Below are 10,323 nucleotides of genomic sequence, written 5' to 3' on the forward strand. Positions count from 1 at the left end.
TACATGGTATGGGAAGTACCATGGGGTGGGAAAACCCCTTGGGAACTTCACTGAGGGTTACTGTGAGTCTTATAGTGAGGTGTCTGCAGACCTAGTGCAGAATCAAGTCCAGTCCCTAGGAGACGTGTACTGGATCTGTGGGGTCATGAAAGTAAGAAGTAGAATGACAGGACAGTGGACAGGAGAATGTGCACTAGCTAAAGCCATAATGCCCCTGCATATTCTCCCTCAAACCCCAGAGCCGGAAACCAGTGATGCACACAAATCAAATAGAAAACGTAGGAGTGCCCCAGCAGGAAGCTTTGACCCCCATGTATACATAGATGCCATAGGGGTCCCAAGGGGGGTCCCAGATGAATTCAAAGCAAGAGACCAAGTAGCAGCAGGTTTCGAGTCACTGATTCCCATTATTACTGTAAACAAGAATGTAGACTGGATAAATTACATCTACTACAACCAGCAAAGATTTGTCAATTACACCAGGGACGCACTCCAAGGTTTGGCCAAACAGTTAGAGGCAATTTCACACATGACTTTCCAAAACTGTATGGTCTTAGACATGCTCCTAGCTGAAAAGGGGGGTGTGTGTAAGATAATCCCCGAGACAAGTACATGCTGCACTTACATCCCAGACAACACCGGCCCAAATGGTAAAGTGACTTTAGCCATCCAGAAACTAGAGGACCTGTCCAAAGAATTAAAACAGAATTCAGGGCTCACCAACCCATGGGACCAGTATTTTACCTGGATAAAGGGAGGATGGCAGGGACTACTGACCCAGATAGGGATAGCCGTCCTGACAATAGCTGCCATAATCTGCTGTGTCTTGCCCTGTATTAAGAAGTGTGTAGAAAAAGCTGTTGACCAAAAATACCCCCACATTTGTGAACCAAGAGATCCCAGATGATGACGACGATGTCTATGTAAGGCTTGACGAAACCTATGATGAAAGTTACACATTACACTCCGTTACAGTCACCCTTCCCCGAGATGCAACACAATAGGGCTATAGGGACAGATAGCACCTGGCGGCATTTCACCAGCTGTATCGAGGGGGGTGGTGAGCTAGTCACAGCCCTTTCTCTACATACAGCTTAAAAGAGTTGCAGTTGGTGAAATGAGCCGGGTGATGACAGGTTGTTCTCCAGTGTGAGGGACAGTTCTGAGAAATACGCATTTCAGGGGGGGACTGTAATGGAATTTCATTATGAGTGTTATGGGGAAATGCTCATTCCCTGATATAACCATATAGATGTAAATGCTTATTTTCCAAAAACCAGCTATTAGCCTTAACCATGCTCAAATTAGATGTCTGCCAGCTTCTCCCTTCAAGTGGAACAGAACTGCAAGAGTTAAAGAACAAAGTTAAGAAGAAGAAGATTGCACCTATTTTCCTTGTCAAAAGAAGTTTATTGAGTATACAATATTATAAAGATACATAAAGTAAGTTTACAAGGATCTATAAAGTAAGCTCATTGTTTTACAGTAGGGTTTATATAGGTAAATATCATGAAATTTCAAATATTAAACATTGGGTTCACGTAAACCTAAATTAAAGATATAGATCATTTCCTTAGTCACTTTTGTAGGTATTTAAATGATTTATACCTACTATACATATTGTTTACAGGTAGAGTGTATATTGGTCAAATAAATTCTGATAATGAGCTTTAATCGTAAGGTGGAGAAAAGGAAAGAGAAAGAAGAAAAAAGGGTAGAAAGGTAGAGGTATAGTCCACAAGGTTGTCCCGCTCGTCAGTTTATTATTCTTTTTAGTTCTCTTTGAAGTCTTAGAATGGGTGTCTCTGTAAGTCATTTAATCTGTTATCATGGCAACAGGACAGAGTCATTGAAGTTTGACAGGAACTGTTGTTTTATTCAAGGATGCCAAAGTTTTTCAAATTTTGGAATTTGATTTTGATCGATGGCTACCATCTTAGCATGGGACATTGTATTATTCATTCTGTGAATTGTTTCTGCTAGTACCAATGTAGGAGATTTCCATGCCTTGGCCACTGTTTGTTTTGCAGCCGTTATTAGTTGGATCATAAGTTTGAATTGAGAGAGTGTTAACCATTCCGGTTTTAGATTAAGTAAAGTTATATATGGATCTGGTTGTATTATTTTTTTAAATATTTTAGATGCAATCACGAAGACTTCCTTCCAGAAGGTTTGGATTACTGGGCACGTCCACCATATGTGTAAATGTGTGCCTATTTCTGGACATTCTCGAAAACAAAGAGCTGAGGTATTAGGTGAATATTTTGCCACTCTAGCGGGTACAAGGTACCAGCGAGTTAGGACTTTATAATTTGTCTCCAGTGCTAAGATGTTGGGTGAAGATGACTTAGATGTGAGCCATATGTTAGACCAGTCCGTGTCTTCTAAAGTTCGTCCCAGGTCCTCCTCCCACCTCTGAACGTAAGAGGGTCTATTAAGATTTGCTACTCCATATAATTGATTATAAAGTGATGAAATTGTACCTTTAGCAAATGGATCTTTTGTACAGATTGATTCAAAAATGGATAATTGGGATAATGGTGTATCCCCCTTTAGGAATGGTGTATAGAAATTTTTGATTTGGAGATATCTAAATATCTCAGAGTTTGGTAGATCATATTTTTCTCTAAGCGATGGGAATGAAAGGAATGATTTAGATGCTATGAAGTCATTTAGTGTCTGAATGCCTGATGTTGTCCAAGCTTTAAAAGAATTTGGGTAGATCCATGCCGGATAAAAGGCCGGATTTCTGATAAAAGAAAGGAGAGGATTGTGTGGAGATTGTAACTGATATTTAGTTTTTAGTTTATCCCAGAGAGATAAGAAGTGTTTAGTTATGGGATTATGAATTTTAAAGCGGTCTTTAGGATCAAGCCATAATAAGTTTGATATTAATAGAGGGTCATTTTCTGAAGCCTCTATAAATACCCATAATGGGGTTTCCTGTTTTGCATGGTATTTGGACAGACTGGCCAAATGTGCTGCTCTGTAGTAGTTAGTAAAATTAGGGTATCCCAGGCCTCCTTTATTTTTGGGAAGATGTAGTGTGTGTATAGGTATACGTGGTTTAGAAGAGCCCCATATAAACGAAGTTGCTCTTTTTTGTACTATTCTCAAAAAATAGGAAGGAATTGGAATAGGGAGGACTCTGAATAGATAAAGCAATTTGGGTAGAATAGTCATTTTGATTGCATTAATCTTCCCTATCCAGGATAAAGGAAGTTGCGACCATTGTTTTATTAGATTTGTGATCTGTCTTAATACAGGAGGATAATTGGTTGAGAATAAGTCAGAATGAGATGCTGTTAAATGAATTCCAAGATATGGGATTGATTTTTCTGCCCATGTGAATGGGAGTGCAGCCCTAGCCGGGATCAATTCCATGTTTGTGAGTGAAATATTAAGCACTAGGCATTTCTTAGGATTAATCATAAGGCCGGATAGGGCTGCAAATCCATCAAGAGCTGGTATTAAGTTAGGACCAGAGACCTGTGGTGATGATAGAAAAAGTAATATATCGTCTGCAAATATACATAATTTGTGTGTAATACCTCCTACTTCAATGCCAGTTATAGTTTGGTTTGTTCTGATGTATTGGGCCATGGGTTCGAGTATAAGGGCAAATAATAAGGGAGATAATGGGCAACCCTGTCGGGTACCTCTTTCGATATTAAAGGCATCAGATTTGTATCAAGCATATTTTATATAGGCTTTGGGTTTATTATATAATGCTTTGATCCATGTTAAAAAGTGGGGTCCAAAACCCCATTTTTGTAATGAATATTGCATATATTGCCAGGATACTGTGTCGAATGCCCTCTTAATATCGAGAGATAGAAAACATAAAGGGATTTTCCGTTTTTTAGCAATATGTGCCAATAACACTGCCCTGCGTATATTATCGCCTGTCTGTCTATTTGGCATGAAGCCTACTTGATCTCTATGTATTAATTTTCCTATAATGCTATTGAGGCGTTTTGCTATTATTTTTGCTAATAATTTAATCTCAAGGTTTAACAGAGAGATAGGCCGATAATTCACACAGGAAGTATCATCAGAAAGGGGTTTTGGGATCATACAAACAATTGACATTAGTGTTTCTTGCCGAAAAGAATGTCCATCTAGAAGTTTGTTAAAAGTTTCAGTGAGAATGGGAGAGAGTATTTCTGAGAATGTTTTATAGTATAAAGCCGAGTAGCCGTCTGGGCCTGGTCTTTTGTTAAGTTTTAGGTCTTTTATGGCGTTAGCAACTTCATCTATAGTTATAGGCTCATCCAAACTGCTTTTTTGATTCTGAGATAACTCAGGTAAGGTTATTTTTGAGAAGAAGGATTCAGCCTCTGTAGGATTAAATTCATTGTTTGTCTTGTATAAAGTTGCGAGATGTGAGTGAAATTTATGGACTATTTTAACTGGATTACAAGTATAAACATTTTTTGATAATTTCAAACGTATTGGTTTGAAAGATTTGTTAGTTGAATTTAATGCCCGAGCCAAATATGTACCTGGTTTGTTTGTCTTCATTTAGAAATTGTGTTTGGAGCGTTTGAGGGATTTATCAACTGACTCAGTGAGAAATAGATCGTATTCCAATCTAGATTTTTCCAGATGAGATTTTGTACTCTGAGATAGATTATCTTGGAATGATATGTAGGCTGCATTAAAATTGAGTTCTAGTTTTTTTGCTAGATTTTTGCGTTCCCGTTTAAATAGTGCCATTTGTCTTTGTATTGTACCACGCAAGACAGGCTTATGAGCTTCCCACAGTGTTATTGGGGAGATGTCTGTTGTATTATTAATTGATATGTATTCCTTTAAAGCTTGTTCAATGGCCATCTGATGTAGTGGGTGTTTGAGCATTATGTCCGGTAAGTACCACGTTGGGTCATGCGCTTTTGGTATGGCTGAGGCTATAGTAGTGTATACTGCATTATGGTCAGACCACGGAATCGGAATTATATCTGATGCAATAATTTCTGGTATCATTCCTATTGTTAGAAAAATATGATCTATTCTGGTGAAGGTTTGATGAGGGTGCGAGAAATATGTGAATTTCTTTTTCATTGGGTTACTTTCTCTCTACGAATCTACCAGATTGTATTTGGAAAGAAGTTGAGAAAAAGGTAATCTAGAGGTTATTTTGGATGGTGTAAAAGGTGATTTATCTAGAAATGGGAGGAGGACCTGGTTCGAATCCCCACACATTATCACTGTTCCTATTTTGTGTGTATTAATCACTTGTAATATATGTGAGAGGAATGGTGTAGGTTGTTTGTTAGGAGCGTAGTAGGAAATCACCGTGATTGCTGTATCCATTATATAACCCATGAGTATCAGGTATCTACCTTCTGGGTCTTTAATTTCTGATGATAAGGTGAATGGTGTGGATCGGTGAAATGCAATTAGAGTTCCCCTTTGCTTGGTACAGGCAGAAACCGTGTAAATTTGTTGATAAAAAGGAGAAATATTTTTTGGAGTAGAATCTTTGGTGAAGTGTGTTTCTTGGAGGCATACTATGTGAGCCTTCTTGTTATGGAAAGTACGGAAGGCTTTGGTCCTTTTTTGAGGGACATTTATTTCCTGAACATTCAGGGAAAGTATATTCAGTGGTGCCATGGCAACAGATCAAATAGTTTTGACTTACTTTTTGTTATGCAGAGCTGACTGCGCAGATCAACTTGTGTGGACTGAAGAGATGAAAAGATAAAAAAGAAACCAGTGAATTCTGGAGTAAAGAGTAAACTAAAAACATATGAGATTAGATGCTACATTGTATAAATTATTTTTTGCAAGTAATCACAATTTACCCGTGAAAGAGAATAAATATCTCTCTCAGGGGAATAAGTGCCTTCGTCACACTCCCACATAATATGGTTGGGAGAATGAGGAGGGCTAATGGGGGTACACGGATCTTCCGCTTACAGGAGAGAAGTGCTATGTCAAAAGACATCAAAATGATGTTTCATTAATTGGAGTGCAGAATATAGTTTTTGTTGAAATTATTTATTCCAGGGTGGTTGTATATGGTTAGTCTTGCCCTAGGCTAAATAATTCAGTTAGAAAGGTACTGTTAATAACTTTGGTATTGATGAAGATAGTTTGAATTATTTTGGGATTTTAACCCTTTTAGAGTAAACAATTACATATTTTATTCATATGTAACTGTTTAGATATGTTAACTCATAAAATTGAGGTTGTATTGCTTCAGATTAGAATAAACAAAAACATAATTCTAGGAACTAGTTAGGTAATAATATATTTGTTTTAAGAAAAGAAAGAAAAAGCTTCCATTACTTCTGGATTATTGAACATATTTGTCCTAAAAAGTAATAAATCTATTGTTATTACCTGATAATATATAACTGAACAAGAATTTCCTTATTTCACTTATATATTCTAAGGCTATATGAATCAGAAGTAATAAGAAATATAACTGGAATGTAACATGATCCCACACAGTGTGTGACTATCAGAATGCAGTTACATTCAGTTATAAATACAGGTTTTTTATAGAGAACCATCTCTTAGTATAATAAATGAAGAGATATCAGGAATTAGGATGTCAGTCCATTGAATCTTCTTGGTCCATGGATGATGTGGCATAACGGCCTCTTTTGTGAGAATGATGATTCCCATTTTGTTCTGAAATTTTCTGGGTGCTGCCTGAAGGTGAAGATGATGCCATTCTTCTGCGTGTGGGAGAGTTGCTGCTTGTGGGTTCTGTCAGATTTAATTTTAAAAGGGTCTGTTGTAGTTCATCTGCTGATCTGCTTCTGTAAATTGTACCTTGGTAGTTAAATCTGACTGAAAAGGGGAAGCCCCATTGATACATAATGTTGTGGCGTTGCAGTTCCATTAGTTGGGGTTTCATGGATCGTCTTTTAGTAATAGTAAGTTGGGATAGGTCAGCAAAAATTTGATAATTGTGTCCTTGAAAATTAAGTTCCTTTTTTTCTCTTGCAGCATTTAGTATTTGTTCTTTCGTTCTGTAATAATGAAATTTTGTGATTATATCACGTGGGGGTCCATCTTTCTTTTTGGCTGTGAGGGCTCTGTGTACTCTGTCCAGTTCTAAACGTTCAATAGGGATTTCTGGCTTTAGTTCTTGTAATAGAGCAGTAATAGTAGATTGCAGGTCTGTCACAGTTTCAGGTATTCCCCTTATGCGCAAGTTTGAACGTCTGGCTCTATTTTCGTAATCTTCAAGCTTAGTTTGAAGTATTAAATTCTCTTCTTTTAATTGTTCCAATTCTGTTATATTTTCTTGGGTTGTAATTTCAATTTCATCTATTTTTATTTCTAAGGCTGCGGTGCGGTTTCCCAGCTCTCTTATTTCTTTGGTTAGGCTTTTTGTTATTTGGTCTGAGGTTTGTTTTAAAGCCTTATGAAGCATCTTTTCAAATTGTAATAATATTACTGGGGATGCTGAGGAGGCTTGTGGAGAAGTTTGTGAGAGGATTTGTTCTGTATCTGACTCAAATGGAGAGTCTTGCTGTGACATTTTCTGTCTGTGAGAGCGCCCTGATGCTGTATATTGTGAGGTGACTGGAGCTGCTTCAGCTGCAGTGAGTGCCTGTGAGCTCTTTGTGAGGTGATTTTTATTTCTGCCACGGTTTCCTCCCAGTACCATATTTCCTGCCCAAACTTTCACAGTTTGTTCCCTGGGGCAAAAAGGTTCAAATGGATACCTTTTGAGCCTGCAGGCTCCACTTTGTCCTTCTCTTCTCTCCTCAGCGGTGTGGAGCTCTAACAATACATGTCTGCTCTGCTAGGCTCCGCCCAGTCCCCTCCAATTGCACCTATTTTCAAGCCTATGAGACTACACTCAAGAGAAATAGGAACTGAAAACAAGACACCATATTTAGCTATGATAGTCTGCTATTCCCTTATACCAGTGGTTCTCAACTCCAGTCCTCAGGACCCACCAACAGGCCAGATTTTAAGTATTACCTTGGGGAGTTGCAGACTAGAGTACTGCAATCACTGAGCAGCAAGTGATATCACCTGTGATGTATTTCAGCTATCTTGCAAACCTGGCCTGTTGGTGGGTCCTGAGGACTGGAGTTGAGAACCACTGCCTTATACAGATATAACCCAGCAAAGCTTATATTTCATCACAATAATGAATATGTATAATTTGTGGTTTGTACACGCTTGTCTTATTTGATATTTGATTTGATAACGAAATATCCGTCTCTCGGTATATTATCCTAAGCCCAGGAAGTAAATGACAGAAGTACCAAACCTACTGAACGTTTCCGTGTCAGTGATTTGTGTCGAGTGTGCACACTTTTACATTGAAGGTTATTTTGGCCAGGGGGACAGAAACAAGAGTACCGAGCGGTTCTGTTCGGTCCAAAACAATAACGCGCAGTAACACACCACAACAAATCGCTTAATTGTGACCTAAAACTATTACGTGTAAAATAACCAAAGATATATAATATTTTCACATTCCGGCACTTCCCTCGACTTATAATATAAATTCTGAGTGGGGTATTTATGAAACTGGTGTGCCGGATAAAAGCCATCAATGGCCATTGGTCGAAAAAGGGTTAAAATAATAACCTGACACTGACCTTCATATAAGGAACAAGATGGTGGCGAACACATCAGTGGAAAAAAATGTTAGGTGCGGCCTCAATGTCAGTGCACACTGGTTTGTGTAAGAAAGAGATGGTGACGTCACTCCAGCTGATCGGCTAATCAGCTGGAGTGCCCTTCCGTTCTGCACATGCGCAGGCACTTTTCGACGGAGGGCACAAATCGATAGAACACCTTCACCGTCTCCCAAGCAAACAATACTGTTCCTCTTTAATGGAGAGCAGATGGGGTTGGCCAGCAGCTTAAAACCAACTCTTGTGGTGACAGCTGGTCTCCTATTCTCCTTTTGGCATTCTCCCCAGCGATCAGCATCAGCACCAGTCAGCGACAGTGGTGTTCTCATGTCCGCTTCTCTGCCACTCTGTGTCCCTGATGCCATGACAAAATGTATGCTAAAAGCTTGCAGTATGGTCTGCCTCCCGCAATATCCTTACTACATCTCACTTAAGCCCGGAAGCAGACCTTCCTTTTCCTCTCCTCAGAGCTCCAGTCATGCTGGTATGTGTCGTTCCACTGACAATCTGTAATACATGTTTGGTCTGTCTGGGGACTACATCAACCACAAGTCTCAGTTCCTCCCACAATCCACAGCAGCTCAGTTTCCTCTCTGTGATCCCAGGTGGTGGGCAGGTCTTTCTTCCCATTCTCTCTCTGTGGCTGCATGCAGTCATACAAATGGGCAGTGTCCCTCTCCGTTCCTCACTGCTGAACTGCTGCAGTATGTGTGACTCTGCAGTGACAGCCTGGTCCTTGCAGTTGTAGTCCAGGAATTGCCTCCTACTCGGGCTACAGTATGAAAATTTTCATTTGATCAGTGGCTGCAGCCAATCAGCGCTGATCAGTGTATTCTGGCAGTGGAGGAGAACTCACTGTTAGAATGCATAGCGGGGAGAATTCCTCTATCCACCTTGATTGTGTGGATGGGTAGAATCCATTATGGGTTTGATTTTTTTCAATCTGCCTGCTGGCTGATCAAAAAAAAAGACCCATCTATGGGCAGCCTTATGGGCAGGAAGGGAAGGGCAATAGTGTTGGCAGTGAGGAAAAGGGGTGGGGAGGACAATAGTGAGGGTAGGAAGCAATAGGAAGATGGGGGCAAGAGTGAGGGTAGGGAGTAATAGGAAGGGAGGGGCAATAGTGAGGGAAGGGAGCAATAAGAAGGAGGGGCAATAGTGAGGCTAGGGAGTAATAGGAAGGGAGGGGCAATAGTGAGGATAGGTGAAAAAAAAGAGGGGCAGTAGTGAGGGGAGGAGCAATAGGAAGGGGGCAATAGTGAGGGTAGGGAGCAATAAGAAGGGAAAGGCAAAAGTGAGGCTAGGGAGTAATAGAAAGGGAGGGGCAATAGTAAGGATAGGTGACAATAAGGGGGGGCAGTAGTGAGGGGAGGAGCAATAGAAAGGGGGCAATAGTGAGGGTAGGGAGCAATCAGATGAGAAAGGCAATAGTGAGGCTAGAGAGAATTAGGAAGGGAGGGACAATAGTGATGATAGGTGACAATAAAGAAGGGCAATAGTGAGGGGATGGGCAATAGTGAAGATAGGTGACAATAAGGAGGAGAAATAGAGAGAGAGAGGGAGCAATAGGAGGGGGGGGGCAATAGTTCAGGACAGGGAATAATAGGAAGGTGGCAATAGTAAGGGGAGGTAGCAATATGAGGGGGGGGGGGAATAGTGAGGACAGGGAATAATAGGAAGGGGGCAATAGTTAAGGTAAGTAGCA

Source organism: Aquarana catesbeiana, linkage group LG13 (genome assembly GCF_042186555.1).
Source record: "Aquarana catesbeiana isolate 2022-GZ linkage group LG13, ASM4218655v1, whole genome shotgun sequence".
Classification (NCBI taxonomy): domain Eukaryota; kingdom Metazoa; phylum Chordata; class Amphibia; order Anura; family Ranidae; genus Aquarana; species Aquarana catesbeiana.